The sequence below is a fragment of the Neofelis nebulosa genome, chromosome X, assembly GCF_028018385.1.
Source record: "Neofelis nebulosa isolate mNeoNeb1 chromosome X, mNeoNeb1.pri, whole genome shotgun sequence".
NCBI classification, from domain to species: Eukaryota; Metazoa; Chordata; class Mammalia; order Carnivora; family Felidae; genus Neofelis; species Neofelis nebulosa.
The window spans coordinates 97143986-97159435 of NC_080800.1; the positions used below are offsets into that span (position 1 = coordinate 97143986).

The 15450-nt window shown below is 46.4% G+C and overlaps 1 protein-coding gene and 1 non-coding gene across 8 annotated transcripts in view; both read left to right on the forward strand.

Annotated features, from left to right (window-relative positions):
• DOCK11 (dedicator of cytokinesis 11) overlaps window positions 1-15450 on the forward strand; it is a 201496-nt gene that overhangs the window by 18951 nt on the left and 167095 nt on the right. The gene's annotated exons all lie outside the window — the stretch shown is intronic.
• TRNAK-CUU (transfer RNA lysine (anticodon CUU)) lies at window positions 10961-11033 on the forward strand. The gene has a single exon. It is a non-coding gene; the product is annotated as a tRNA-Lys (tRNA).

Below are 15450 nucleotides of genomic sequence, written 5' to 3' on the forward strand. Positions count from 1 at the left end.
TCTTGATTTGTTTTCTGTGTTGAAAATGTTCATTTCTTTTGTATGGAGCATGTATTAGTTTTATAATCAGAAAAAGTAGAATTCCAGACAAGTTCCATACTTCCCTTTCAGGCTTGCTGAATTTATGTGTTCTATACTTACATGTGACTTGTGGGATCTGTTTATAGATCTCCTATTTTTTATTTAAAAATTTTTTTTCAGTTTATTTATTTTGAGAGAGAGAGCAGGGGAGCGGCAGAAAGAGGAGAGAGAGAATCCCAAGCAGGCTCCCCTACTGTCATCCCAGAGCCCAATGTGGGGCTCGATCCCATGGACCCATGGGATTATGACCTGAGCTGGCCCCAAGAGTCAGATGCTTAAGCGACTGAGCCACCCAGGCGCCCCTGTTTCCTATTTTTTAAAATAAACTTTGAGAGGCAGAAATGCCTACCTTGACTTTTCTCCCCCTTTGCCGCCATTAATAATATTAATCACTAGAGGGACTTAAATTTCGAGTAAAGCTAATTAATAGGCGACGTGCATTGACGCTGCAGAGATTTCTGGTTGCAGTGCTCCTGATTTTGCACATGCCGTATCTTTGTTCTTTCATTAAAAAATAATTTTAGACTTCTTGTGGCTTTCAGAACAAATGGATGGGAGAATTACTGATAAATCAGGAGCTCCGAAATGGAAGGTCTTGCCTCTGACATTTAAGATAATTAGATTACGGTGCGCAGCTTGGCGAACCGGGTCTTTTTTCGCTCTGTACAGTGCGCTTTTCTTCTTCCACAGGCATGTACATCGCCGAGTTGATTTCTTTCTCGTGCCTTCTCTCCGTGGGTCTTCTCCCCCATTACTTCTTCCCGCCCCCACTCTGGTCATCCTATAAAACATATGTAAACATCGATGTGTTGTATTTAAAGTGGGTTTTGAGTATTTCTTCTTCATAACTTAAAAAAGTAGGACGGTGGGAGGCATGAATAGGCAGAGCACAGGATTTTCGAGGCAGTGAAACTGTTCTGTATGACACTTGAACGTAGATGCATGCCCTTGTGTATTTGCTAAAACCCTGGTTTGAACTGTGGACCTTGGGTGATGATGATGGGTCAGTATAGGGTCATGGATGGTAACAAGTGCAGTACCTCTCTGGTGTGGGATGTTGATAATGGGAGAGCAGTGTGTGTGTGTGTGTGTGTGTGTGTGTGTGTGTGTGTGCATGCGCGCGTGCGCGCGCGCACAAGGCGGTATATGGGAACAGAACTCTCTGTACCTTCTGCTCCCTTTTGCTTTGAACCTAAAACTGCTTGAAAAAAAGATGGTCTATTTTTTAAAAAGTGGGACTCACGAAATCTTGTATTTTTCGTTTTGTAAGAAATAAACTTAAATGTAGGCCTTTGTGTTTCTGTGGACCATTTAGTTTCCTGCCTGTCAGTGGTCCTAATATTTTTCTTCACATCCCCGGTAGTTCTGGAAGGTTTCCACTGCCCGCTCTCGTGCCAGCTTGTTTGGCATAATTATGAAGACTAGCAAATGTGGATTGAACACTTTGAAGGCTTCGGATGAAAAGTGCTGGGTAAAAAGCAAAGCAATTTTATCATTAGGATCCGGGAGTAGGAGTCAGAAATGTTAAGGTCGACCTCACACTGTGTGACCCCGGAGGGCATCGCATCTCTGAAATGGGTCTTGAAGCACCAAAATCGAGGCGAAAAGGTACCTGCTAATCCGACTCAGGACAGCTGTGTTTGCTCTGAAGCCCACGTGCAAATCAAATCATTTAGCATATATTAGGAGAATCTGATTTTTGAATAAACTTGATTGGGATCCTTTGGCAAGGCAAAGAATCCTTTTGTAATGCAAATGAACACCCACTGATTTATATCTTTTGGAAGGTAGGATTTAATGGTTTAGGTTTTTCTAGCTCCTGTGCCACTTAAAATCAAATTGTTTTGGTGCCTGGAAGAGAAGAATGGCTCTGGGAAGTTGCATTAACTCCTTCAGCCCCGAGGAAGCCAGTTAGTCAATTATTGTTTCTGGGAACTAAATAATACCCTTGTCACCTGAAAGATTTAAAATAGCCTCTCTAAGTGGCTCCTTAGCCTCTGGAGGAACATGACTCATTCCTTCATTGGAACCTGAAAGAAGTCCAAGTGTCCGAAGACACTTGGGGAATGCACTGGAATTATGCTTGTAAACATCAATGCTAGAAGTTTTAAATATTAGGAAACCAATATGATATGGGTTAAAAGTTGATGGTTGGAGTCGGTATATTAAGATGTGGCCAAAAGAGCAAGGGGTGAATTGGCAGTCCTTTCTAGAATGTTCCTTGGGGAAATCCTTGCTGGCCAAGTGAAGAGTCTTGAGCTGCTGAACTGTGGGTAGCATAGATTGTCTTCTTCTTTTGTCCAGGGAGTCCACCACCCCCCTCCATCCCGACCCCCTGCATTTCTGACTGCTCTGTGTTTATACATGGCCTCATAATGGTGTTCCTGCCAGCTTTACTTAGGCTTGCTCCCCCCCCCCACCCCCCAAGCAGCCTTTGGATTCATCTTCTGCACATGACCAGTGGAAGGAAACCAGTAGAAGGAGTCTTGCATTAGTGCTGGGAGATAAATTGCATTCCTGCACCTCTTAAAACCCACGTTCTCCACAATATAAAATGGGGCTGGGGAGGGTGCGGTTCTCCAAGACTGGGTTAGCCTTTGCCTTTCATTGACCTCAGTGGATGCCACTTAATGGAAAAATATGATCAGGGTTCACCCTATGGAATCATTGCTTAATATTGTAGATGACTCATTGGAACTAGTGTGTTAGAAAATCACTTCCAGATGTGTAGCAGAAGCTTTTCCAAAAGGAAGCAATAAACTCTGGAAAACTGGGTTAGTTTTCTTTTTTCTCTTTATGATCTTAGGGCCAGAATCAAACCTTCCTGTATATGGTCGGCCAACATATACTTGGAGTTCTAAGTAGTGTGATGCATCCAGTTCACTTGCTTTTAGACGGATTCTCTTTATTTTTCTATTTGTTATTTATGTTTTTCTTTGAAAGAGAGCGCGGGCGACCGCCTATGAGCCGGGGAGGGGCAGAGGGAGAGGGAGAATCCGAAGCAGGTTCCATGCTCAGTGCGGAGCCCGATGTGGGGCTCGATCCCATGACCCTGGGATCATGGCCTGAGCTGAAATCAAAAGTCGGACGCTCAACTGACCGAGCCCCCCGGGCGCCCCGAGATTCTCTTGAAGTGGATTTTTACCAGTGTTTGATTTCTGGAGATTCTATCTACACGGATATCACTCCAGCCAAAAATTCACTGGCTTCTTCTGGTCAGTGACGTTTCAGTTGGGCCCTCTTAAAAGAGGTAATGTGCTGTCATCTCCTTGGAGGCAGCAGATAACAGATCTTGTAGATCACGCCACGGAGTCAAAAGGAAAATATTTGTTAAGTACCACAGCCTGGAGCCCTTACAAAGGCTGAGCCTGCTCCAACAAGGTGTTCCTGGTAAATAAAATCTTATGTTTTCCGTCCTGCTTGGTTTTTTTTCACAATTTACCTAATACAGTATTGTATTTGTAGCTCTTTAATGAATCAAAAAATGTCTGTCTGCCCTAGACTAGGATCAAAACACGTCTGAAACTTGAGAAAGCCATCAAAACAGGCAAAGATCATAACCATTACTGTTCAATCGAAACTTATGTCCCCGTTCTTTTTGAAGAGTTAAAAATGCTTAGGGATTGGTGAAGCTGCCTCAGTGAGTCCCGTAGCGGTTAAGGGCCTGGTCGTCAGCGTTAAAGGGCGCTGCTTGGAATCCTGACCGTATTAGTTTTCTGTTGCTGCACAGCATCTTGTCCCAAAGCGAGCAGCTTAAAATAACTTATTGCAGAGTTTCTCTGGGTCAGAAACCCAGGCAGGGCCCAGCTGGAGTCTTTCCTCACAGTCCCACAGGTGTTGGCAGGGGCGTTATCACCTGGAAGCTCAGGGGCCTTCTCCAAGCTCCTTCAGGTTGGCGCAGTTCGGTTCCTTGTGGTTGTAGGACTGACTGGTCCTGTTTTCTTGCCGGCTGTCAGCTGCAAATGGGGCTGGCTGGCAGCTCATAGAGGATGCCTTCAGGTCCTAGCCATGTGGGCCTTTATTAGCATGGCATTCTGCTTCTAAAAAGCCAGCAGGGGGGGTGCCTAGGTGGCCCAGTGGGTTGAGTGTCCAACTTCGGCTCAGGTCATGATCTTGCATTCCCGAGTTCGAGCCTCGCGTCGGGCTCTGTGCTGACAGCTCGGAGCCCGGAGGCTGCTTCGGGTTCTGTGTCTCCCTCTCTCCACCCCTCCCCTGCTCGTGCTCTGTCCCTCCCTGTCTCTTAAAAAATAAGATAACTCTGTCTCAAAAGTAGATAAACATTAAAAAAAAAATTAAAAAAGAAAAAGGGGGGGCGCCTGGGTGGCTCAGTCGGTTAAGCGTCCGACTTTGGCTCAGGTCATGATCTCACGGTCAGTGAGTTCAAGCCCCGTGTCGGGCTCTGTGCTGACAGCTCAGAGCCTGGAGCCTGCTTCAGATTCTGTGTCTCCCTCTCTCTCTGACCCTCCCCCGTTCATGCTCTGTCTCTCTCTGTCTCAAAAGTAAATAAACATAGGGGCGCCTGGGTGGCGCAGTCGGTTAAGCGTCCGACTTCAGCCAGGTCACGATCTCGCGGTCCGTGAGTTCGAGCCCCGCGTCGGGCTCTGGGCTGATGGCTCGGAGCCTAGAGCCTGTTTCCGATTCTGTGTCTCCCTCTCTCTCTGCCCCTCCCCCGTTCATGCTCTGTCTCTCTCTGTCCCAAAAATAAATAAAAAAACGTTGAAAAAAAAAATTAAAAAAAAAAAAGTAAATAAACATTAAAAAAAATTTTTTTTTTTAAATAAAATAAAACGTTAAAAAATTTTTCTTTAAAAAGCCAGCAGGAGGGGGCACCTGGGCAGCTCTGTCGGTTGAACGTCCAACTCTTGAGTTCGGCTCAGGTCGCATGATCCCAGGCTCGTGGGATGGAGCCCCGCCTCGGGCTCCACAGCACGGAGCCTGCTTGAGATTCTCCCCCTCTGCCCCTCTCCCCTGCTTGCACACTCTCTCTCTCTCTCTCTCTCTAAAAAATTAAAATAAAAAAAATAAGTAAAAAATAAAAAGCCAGCAGGGGATTCACTCGCCAGGAAGGGCCCAGTCCCTCTTCTAGGGATCACCTGATTAGGTCAGGCCCACCTAAGATCATCTCCCTTTTGATCAACTCCGAGTCAATTTATTACTCATGGAATCAGGGGAGTGCCACCTCCTAATCTTCATAGGTTCCACTTACATTCAAGGGGAGGGGTTTATACAGGGCAAGTAGACCGCGGGCAGGAATCTTAGGGGGCATCGTAGGATTCGGCCTACCCCATGGACTGTTAACACTCATTTGGTCAAGTTACCCAATCGCGCTCAGTCTCCCTTTTCTCGCTGATAAAAATCTGAGTAATGATCGTATTTTCCACCTCCTAGGATTATTGGAAGAGTTCAGCGAGGTGTTAACACCGGTAGTTGAATTTAGCACAGCACCCGGGGCTTAGCAAGCTTTCAATAAAGTGTTCCAACTGTGGCAGAGAAGGGGCACCTGGGTGGGGCTCAGTCAGTTAGGTGTGTGACCTCAGCTGAGGTCGCGATCTCCTGGTTCGTGGGTTTGGGCCCCGCTTGCCAGCACAGAGTGCACTTCGGATCCTCTGTCTCTCTGCCCTTCCCCCACTCACACTGTCTCTCCCTCCCGTATAAATAAGTAAACATCAAAAAAAAAAAAAAAAGAATTGTGGCAGAGAGGAGCTACTTTTCCTTTTCCCTTTTCCACCCCCCCCCCATAACAAAGTGGCTTTGTAGGTAGATCATATGAACGTAGGCGAAAGGAGTTGAGGGTTTGTTTCCCTAACGATGTAAGTACAAAAAGGGATTTCCTAAGAATAAAAGTTATTGAACACAAATTTCTTTTTAATTTTATTATTTTCTTTCTTAGAGAGCAAGCATGAGCAGGGGAGATAGGCAGAGGGGGAGAGAGAAAGAGAGAGAGTGAGAGAGACACTCCTAAGTAGGTTCCACCCTGTGGATGGATCATGACCTGAGCCCAAATCAAGAGCTACAGGCTCAAGAGACTGAGCCACCCAGGTACCCCTTGTATTACAACAATTTTTTAAATGTTTTGTTTATTCTTGAGAGAGAGCACGTGGGGAATTGCAGAGAGGGAGGGGACAGAGGATCCTAGGCGGGTTCCTCGCGGACAGCAGGGAGCCGGATGCGGGGCTCGAACTCACAACCGGTGAGGTCATGACCTGAGCCGAAGTCAGGCACTCAACCGACTGAGCCACCCAGGCGCCCCCACACAAATTTCTAAGCCAGTTGTTTTGGAAGGCGGAGGCCTTCCTTCCGATATCCTTCTGACTTGATTCAGAAGTGGAGACATATTTCCTAGTTTAAAGTAAAAGTTTCAGATCTTCTTGTACTTAGGAAAAAATGGCTTGGTAGACCAGTGATCTAGAATTGAGAATGCCTTTGGTGACAAATGCTTACTCGGTAGAGCAGGAAATCCCAATTTACAGGCGCGCCCTGGGTTTCTACCCTTTGGCGCGAAGGTATTCAACAGTTCGGCGTCAGAATAGTCCTGAAACGTAGACTTCATTTATTCCCAGAAGCTACTGAAGCACAGCCATATCAGGGGACTTGACTGTGGTTTCAGGGTCCTCCCTGGAAGAAAATGAGTATGTGTTACTTCTTCTCACTGTCTGTAGAAATTGGCCATACATCAGAATTCGTGCGAAAATAAAATCCCACGTGACAAATACAGTAAAACCTTGGTTTCTGAGCACAGTTTGTTCTGGAAACGTGCTTGTAGTCCAGCGCAGTTGTGTATCAAAGCGAATGTCAAGAACCATTGGCTCAGTTGTGATCACGTAACTACGCGTATTGCAAGACATCGCTCGTTAATCAAGTTAAAATTTATCAGAAGTGTTCGCTCCGTTGTGGAACACCCGCAAAACAAGTTATTCGCAATCCAAGGTTTTACTGTAGTTGTTTAGAAGCCCCATGTTGCTGGTGGGAGTTGGGGAGAAGGGGGGACGGGGAAAAGAAACAAAGGGCAGAGATACAAGGAAGGCGATGCGTACCGTTGCAAAACAGTGGGAATGACTTGTGGAGAGTTTGATTCTTCAGGATGGAACTGAACTTGGATGCTGCTTTTCACAACAATGCCTTAAATGTCCCAGTCCATTCCGTGGTAACAACTCTGCACGTGTATCTGCTGTGTGAGAGGTTTGGAAGGTTGAAGATGTGTAGTCCAGAACCAACCAGTGAAAGGATAGCTTATGAAGTGCCTGCCTGGTGGAACTAGGGAACCTTAAAAGTCTATAGGATTCCGGGGCGCCTGGGTGGCTCAGTCGGTTGAGCATCGGATTCTTGATTTCGGCTCAGATCATGATCTCCTGGTTTGTGGGATCGAGCCCTTCGTCGGGCTCTGCACTGACAGTGAGGAGCCTGCTTGGGATTCTCTCTCTCTCCCTCCCTCCCTGCCCCTCCCATGCTCTCCCCCTCCTCTCAAAATAAATAAATAAACTTAAAAAAAAAAAAGTCTACAGGATTCCATGTCCCCACCATCCCTGCTGCCCCGACAAGGCTCACCTATCACACACCGCGTGAGTTCCGACTCTCAGCATACAAGTGTCAGGGAGAAGCCACGTTGGGGGAGGAGTAACGAGTTGTCACCTCATTGAGAGGCCCTCAGTTCCTGTTCCTGTACCCACCCAAGAGAAGTCTAAAAAGGCGTATAAGGCTAACACATTTTATCATGTACCTTCTTTAAAAAATAAAGTGGATTAAAAACTTTTGTGTACCCAAGGACACCATCGAGAGGATGAAAAGGCAGCCTACCGAGTGGAAGAAAAAAATTTGCCAAGGCTCTATTGGATTAACACGTGGAACGGATGGTTTGAACATGCTCAAAGAACTTGCAGGAACAGTTCACCCAAGAAGTGGGTGCCGATGGCCCATAAGCATAGGAAAAGATAGTCGATGTCAAACTAAGTATGGGGTAAATGCAAATCAAAACCACAAGGAGATCCCTCTTCACTGATAACAAGTGTTAGAGAAGATGTAGAGAGATTGGAACCCTTGGGCACGGCTGGTGGGAATGTACCAGTGGTCCGGCCCCTGTGGAAAACAGCTTGGCAAGTTGCCCAAAAACTTAAATTTAGAATTCCCATATGATTCGGCAACTCCACTTCGAGGGTCTATACCCAAAAGAAATGAAGGCAGGGACTCGTACAGCAGCGTTATTCACGGGAGCCAAGAGACTTAACTACCCAAATGTCCATCCGCAGATCTCCGAAACACGGTATATATGTACAGTGGAATTTTTTTAAAGCATTTATTGATTTATTTTGAGAGAGAGAGAGAGAGAGAGAGCGCGCGCAGCATGTCGGACGCTGGGTTCAATCCCACGAACCTGAGCTGATCGTGACCTGAGCTGAAATGAAGAGTCAAGACGCTTAACCGACTGAGCCACCCAGGCGCCCCTGTATAATGGAATATTATTCAGGCTTTGAAGGAATGAAATTCTGACACGTGCCACGACACGGATGAACCTTGCAAACGTCATGCTAAGTGAAATAAGCCAGACGCGAAAGGACAAGTGTTGTGTGTTTCTATTTATGTGGGGTACCCGGAACAGGCAAATTGAAAGAGACAGAAGGCAGATTAGCTGTTACCAGGGCCTGGGGGTGGGGGTGGGGGTGGGGGGTGGGAAGGAGGATTTGGTGTTGAATTGATGAAAAAGATTCGGAAATGGAGGGCGGTGGCGGTTGCACAACAGTGTAAAATGTACTCCATGCCACGGGAAGTGTGCACTTAAAAGTGGTTAAAGAGCGAAATGTTTTGGGGGAAAACCAAAAAAGAAAAAGAAAGGAAAAAAAATCCTCATGCCGCCACGCCGAATGCATCAGTTTTTCATGGTTTCATTTGACCGTATTTACTCTTCTCCTTGTCAGTACAGATGACACTCCCTTTCTGCCACTTCCCAAATAGGGGGTACGATAACACCCGGTTATCCTCCGGCGAAATGTCAGTGCCTTGAACAACCCCATGGTGCGCATTCTGCGGAAAGCCGTTCTCAGTGCAGTGGTTCGTGGGCCGTGACCACACTGTGGGACCAGCTCCTGGCCAGGGCACAGGGACCTCGGGTCAGCAGGTGTGGCTTCCAGCTACCTTTTTTTAACTTTTTTTTTTTTTAATGTTTATTTTATTTTTGAGAGAAAGAGAGCCAGACAGAGTGTGAGCGGGGGAGGGGCAGAGACAGAAAGAGACTCTTAATCTGAAGCAGGCTTCGGGCTCTGAGCTGTCAGCACAGAGCCCGATGAGGGGCTCGAACTCATGACCCGCGAGATCATGACCTGGGCCGAAGTCGGACGCTTAACCGACTGTGCCACCCAGGTGCCCCCAGAAGGGCTTAAAGTCCTTGGACTTCCCTCCTGCTACACCCTCAGCCCCACAGCGCATCCCATTTAGCCATCCATTGAAAGCCTCCTTATATAAGAAACGGTGAGGGTTCTTAAACTGCCCCCAGGGTCTTCCAGAAGCAGCTTTGGCCTCTGGTCCCCAAGGGGCAGGAAGATGCCCAGGCTTTGCCCACGGCTTTGTCTCCGGTTTGCTTGCTGAACACCTTGCTCCCAGCTTCAAAGTGGCTCCTCTCAGGTTGTATTTACAAGGTAGCCGGGGCAAGCCTTTGACTTGGCCAGAGGCGGCGGGTTCTCCAGTAGAAAGCCAGTGTGTTCTAGAATTCCAGGAAGCTCACTGGGCTAGACCCGGATTGCTCCCACGGAGAAACCTCTGACAGTCGGTCGCAGGCCAGGGGAACAGGCCCAGTAATTAGCCGGGCGGGGAGCAGGGGAGGGGGGGATGGGGTGACCGAGACAGAAAGCTTTTGAGCATGTCACTGGGTGCTGCTTCCATTCTGCAAAGAGGTTTATTTGCTCTTTGCAAGTAAGTACGGGTTTAAATATCCCATATTTAAAGAATATTCTTTAAATGCAGGATGAAAATGGCATTGGAGAGAGCACACTTAAATGGCAAGAATTCTTTCAGTGGGCCCATCCTTTGCCTATATATATTTAAAGTAGACAAGCAGTAATTCTGTTTTGCCAGAATTCTCTTGTTGGGGAATATGTAAGCAGTGGCTGGTGAAGTAATTACACTGATCTTCCTCCTTTAAACACAGCAGAATTCAACAGGCAAACAAGTGCTCTCCTTTGAATAGTCCCCACTGTAGGAGGCCACACTCACTAACGTCATTGCTCAAAACACAGGGAATGTTTCTCAGAACGAGTTTATGGGTCGAGACGATCTCCAGCCTTTACCCTGTAGCCCCATCTCACACGTTTATTTTCATCGTGTATGCATTTTTATTATTAGATGAGAGTCTGCGTTTTGCCAATAGAGGGAAAGAAAGCTATTGTTTACAAAAACCCGACTGCTGGGGGCGCCTTGGGTGACCAACTCTTGGTATTGGCTCAGGTCGTGATCTCGCAGTTTCGGGAGTTTGAACCCGGCATTGGGCTCTGCGCTTACGGTGCCGGAGCTTTCTTGGGATTGTCCCTTTCTCTCTGCCTCTCAAAATAAATAACTTAAAAAAAACATAACAACAACAAACACCTCACTTCTAATGGTTTGTGTTTCATCAATACTATAATACAATCTGCCTTTTTTTTTTTAACCAGTTGATACAGGTCCAGTCACGTGTTTTTTTTTGTTTTTTTTTTTGTTTTTTTTTTTTTTTTAATTTACAGAGGAGAGAGAGCATCTTAAGCAGGCTTCACGTTCATCGCTGAGCCCAACACAGGGCACAATCCCAAGACCCTGGCTGGGATCATGACCTAAGCCCAAATCAAGAGTCAGACGCTCAACTGAGTGAGACACCCAGGTGCCCCAGATCTAGTCACTTTAAAAGGTTCACTTTCTGGGCACCCGACTGGCTCAGTCGGTAGAGCATGTGACTCTTGATTTCAGGGTCGTGAGTTCAAGCCCCACGTTGGGTGTAGAACTTACTTAAAAAAAAAAAAAAGGTTGGCTTTCTTAGGCTGAGCTTCACATTCTCTATTGAAATCCCTAGAAAAAGGTGTTTTTAAGTATTTTATTTATTTTTGAGACAGAGAGGGGCGAGGGGCAGAGAGAGAGGGAGACAAAAGATCTGAAACAGGCTCCTTGCTGGCTCCGCGCTGACAGCAGAGAGCCCGATGTGGGGCTCAAACTCAGTAATGGTGAGATCATGACCTGAGCTGAAGTCGGATGCTTAACCAACCGAGCCACCCAGGCGCCCCCAAATCCCTAGAATTTTTAACACTTTGTGTGAGAACTCAGAGGAGGAGTTACTCCCTACTTTCGGAGTAGTGTGTCACACACATAGCAGGTGCTCAATTAAATGATTTATGGGTGGATGTTGCTTGGAAATCAAAGGGATTTTTGAATACTAATCCCACATTCTCTATATTCTGGCGTTTCTCTTATGTTATTTGGAAGACAGTAATGATCAGAAATTAACAGTAGGGGGACTCCCGATTTGGAAGAAAAGTATGGAAAAGAGGCAGAGGGACGCCAAAATAGTGACAGTGATCATCTACAGACGGTGGGATTCTAAGTGACTTTTATTTTCTCTCTTTATTTGTGGATGAAAAATTCTTCGGTGAACATGCATTTGCTTTAGAATTACACAAACCAATAAATCTCCTATGAAAATAAAGCAACCTGTTTATATGAAGTTAGGAAGCCAGTGTATTTTTTTATTTTTTATTTTTAATTAATTAATTAATTAATTATTTTTTGTTGTCAAGGTAGCTAACATACAGTGTAGACAATGTGCTCTTGGCTTCGGGAGTAGATTCCCGCGATTCCTCACTTACGTACAACACCCAGTGCTCATCCCAACCCACTTTCTCCGCCCCGCACCCCCCCGCCCCCCGCCTCCCACCCCCATCAACCCTCAGTTTGTTCTCTGTATCTAAGAGTCACTTATGGTTGGGCTCCCTCCCTCTCTGTTTGTAACTATTTTTTCCCCTTCCCCTCCCCCATGGTCTTCTGTTAAGTGTCTCAAGATCTCCATATGAGTGAAGACATATGGTATCTGTCTTTGTCTGACTGACTTATTTCACTCAGCATAATACCTTCCATTTCCATCCATGTTGCTGCAAATGGCCCGATTTCATTCTTGCTGATTGCCAAGTAGTATTCCATTGTATATATAAACCACATCTTTATCCATTCGTCACTTGATGGACATTTAGGCTCTTTCCACGATTTGGCTATCGTTGAAAGCTCTGCTATAAACATTGGGGTACACGTGCCCCTATGCATCGGCACTCCTGTATCCCTTGGGTAAATTCCTAGCAGTGCTATTGCTGGGTCATAGGGCAGGTCTATTTTTAATTTTTTGAGGACCCTCCACACTGTTTTCCAGAGTCGCTGCACCAGTTTGCATTCCCACCAACAGTGCAGGAGGGTTCCCCTTTCTCCACGTCTGTAGTTTCCTGAGTTGTTCATTGTTTGTAACCATTTTTTTCCTACCCTTCCCCCATGGTCTTCTGTTAAGTTTCTCAACTTCCACATACGAGTGAAAACATATGATCTATGTCTTTCTCTGACTGATCTATTTCACTCAGCATAGTACCTTCCAGTTCCACCCACATTGTTGTAAATGGCATGATTTTATTCTTTCTCATTGGCAAGTAGTATTCCATTGTATACATAAACCACATCTTCTTTATCCATTCATCAGTTAATGGACATTTGGGCTCTTTCCATAATTTGGCTATTGTTGAAAGCACTGCTATAAACATTGGGATACATGTGCCCCTGTGAGTCAGCACTCCTGTATCCTTTGGGTAAATTCTTAGTAGTGCTGCTGCTGGGTCGTAGGGTAATTCTGTTTTTAATTTTTTGAGGAACCTCCACACCATTTTCCAGAGAAGCTGTACCAGTTTGCATTCCCACCAACAGTGCAAGAGGGTTCCCCTTTCTCCTATCCTCACCAACATCTGTCGTTTCCTGAGTTGTTAATTTCAGCCACTGCGACCGGTGTGAGGTGGTATCTCCGTGTGGTTTTGATTTGTATTTCCCAGATGATGAGCATTGTTGAACGTCTTTTCATGTGTCTGTTGGCCATCTGGCTGTCTTCTTTGGAAAAGTGTCTATTCATGTCTTCTGCCCATTTCTTCACTGGATTATTTGTTTTTACGGTGTGGAGTTTGGTGAGTTCTTTATAGATTTTGGATACTAACCCTTTATCCAAGATGTCATTTGCAAATATCTTCTCCCATTTCGTCGGTTGCCTTTTAGTTTCATTGGTGATTTCCTTTGCTGTGCAGAAGCTTTTTATCTTGATGAGGAAGGCAGTGTCTCTTAACCTTTCTTGGGTTATACTTTGGAGATTCTGAAAGCTCTTGGAACCTTTTCCTACAGAAATGTATGGATAGCGTTTTCCATGTAATTTCAGAGTTTCACATCCTATCCAAGGATCACTTAAGACCCCAGATTAGGAGCCTATTTAGCAATGGAGAAAGTGGCACCCCGAAAGGGGTTGACTGCCAAAAAATGTGGAATGATGCGGAGTTATATGCGCATTCACATCAGTGTGGGGACATCTGTTTAAGTAGGAGAGCCCTTGCGTCAGGCTATGTAAATCCACCGAGACGCCACTGTGTGAGAGAGAGGATTTTCCATTCGTGAAACCTCACGTGTCTGTTCTGGGGGTCACAGGGAAGTAACAGGCAGTCAGTCAAAGCCTTGAGGGTGGGGCTGAGAACCCAGCCTAGGCGAGGATTTGTATCCCTGTAAATGAAGCCCCTGAACTCCGAGTCAGGATTTTCTCCAGCAGCAGCAAAGAAAAATAAGCAGGGGGTTTGATCCAGGATTGCGGAGTGGCCCTGGATGTCGTTTTGAATAACAAGGGGTTAGTGAGGGGGCTCTTGGCCACGGGGTCCAGGTTGAATTGAAAATGAAAGCAAGACGGGAATGCACCGTCCTATTGACGGGATGGGCGAGGGTTATGCTAGTCTAGTTGAAGAATGGACGGCAGGGGTGGTGGGGGGAAGGTACAGGGAGTCTTTCCTAGGAAAGACATAGCTTTGTCATGATGATGGTGGTTCTGCCACATGCTGTGGGTACAGGTCCGTGGAGACAAGGTTGTTCTAAGTCTGAGGACTCAACGGTGGCTCTTGGCGTGGGCTGAGGGTTGGCATTGCAAAATGGGGGCACTCCATTAAGAGCGTGGGGGTGTGCTTCTTGCTAGTGCTTCTTCTGGGCCTGTGTCACATGGCTTTAGGGGAGGAAGCTAGAGAATATACCTGTGGGTACCCTCTGCTCACAGGGTAAGGGGGGGCTGAAACCCACGAACCGTGAGATCGTGACCTGAGCCGAAGTCGGACGCTTAACCGACTGAGCCACCTTGTACATGAAAATTTCATATATGACGTTTTGAGTTTCCCCAAAGAGAAAATGATGAGTGATGATTCATGTTAAGGTGTTCAATAGCAGGGCTCCTTGGGACAGCTGCTCAGAAGTGTGTATTTCAGTGAGTAGTTTGCAGATTGCGTTTGACGTCATGAAAAATTGGAAGAGGCAGAAAATCTCAATGCTCAGGGTTAGAAAGATATTGCCAGTGGATTCATGGTTTGTCATTCAGTCATTCAAGATATACTTTTGGGGTGCTGGGGACAGAGCAACGAATGAGACTAAGCGCGGAGCTCTTTAAAAATTAAAAAAATTTCTTTTAACGTTTATTTATTTTTGAGAGACAGAGACAGAGCATGAGTAGGGGAGGGGGAGAGAGAGAGAGAGAGGGAGACACAGAATCTGAAGCAGCCTCCAGGCTGTGAGCTGTTTGTTAGCACAGAGCCCCACGCGGGGCTCGAACTCACCAACTGCAAGACCGTGACCTGAGCTGAAGTCGGACTCTCAACCGACTGAGCCACCCAGGCGCCCCCTAAAATTTTTTTTTAAGTTTTTAAAATTTATTTTGAGAGAGAGACAGAGAGAGCGAGCAGGGGAGGGGCAGAGAGAGAGGGAGAGACAGAATCCCAAGCAGTAACGGGGTGGGGGGGAAGGGGGAGCCGACACGGGGCTCAAACCCATGAGATCATGACCTGAGTCGAAACCAAGAGTTAGACGCTTAACCAAATGAGCCACCCAGGTGCCCCTAAGCATGGACCTTTAATTCTGGTCGGGGGAGAGACAAAAGAGGACATTAATGTTTATTTAAAATTTTTTAATGTTTGTTTTTGAGAGAGAGAGAGTGTGAGCAGGGGAGGGGCAGAGAGAGAGGGAGACACAGAATCCAAAGCAGGCTCCAGGCTCTGAGCTGTCGGCACAGAGCTCGACGCGGGGCTCGAACCCACAGACCTCGAGATCATGACCTGAGCCGAAGTCGGATGCTTAACCGACTGAGCCACCCAGGCACCCCTG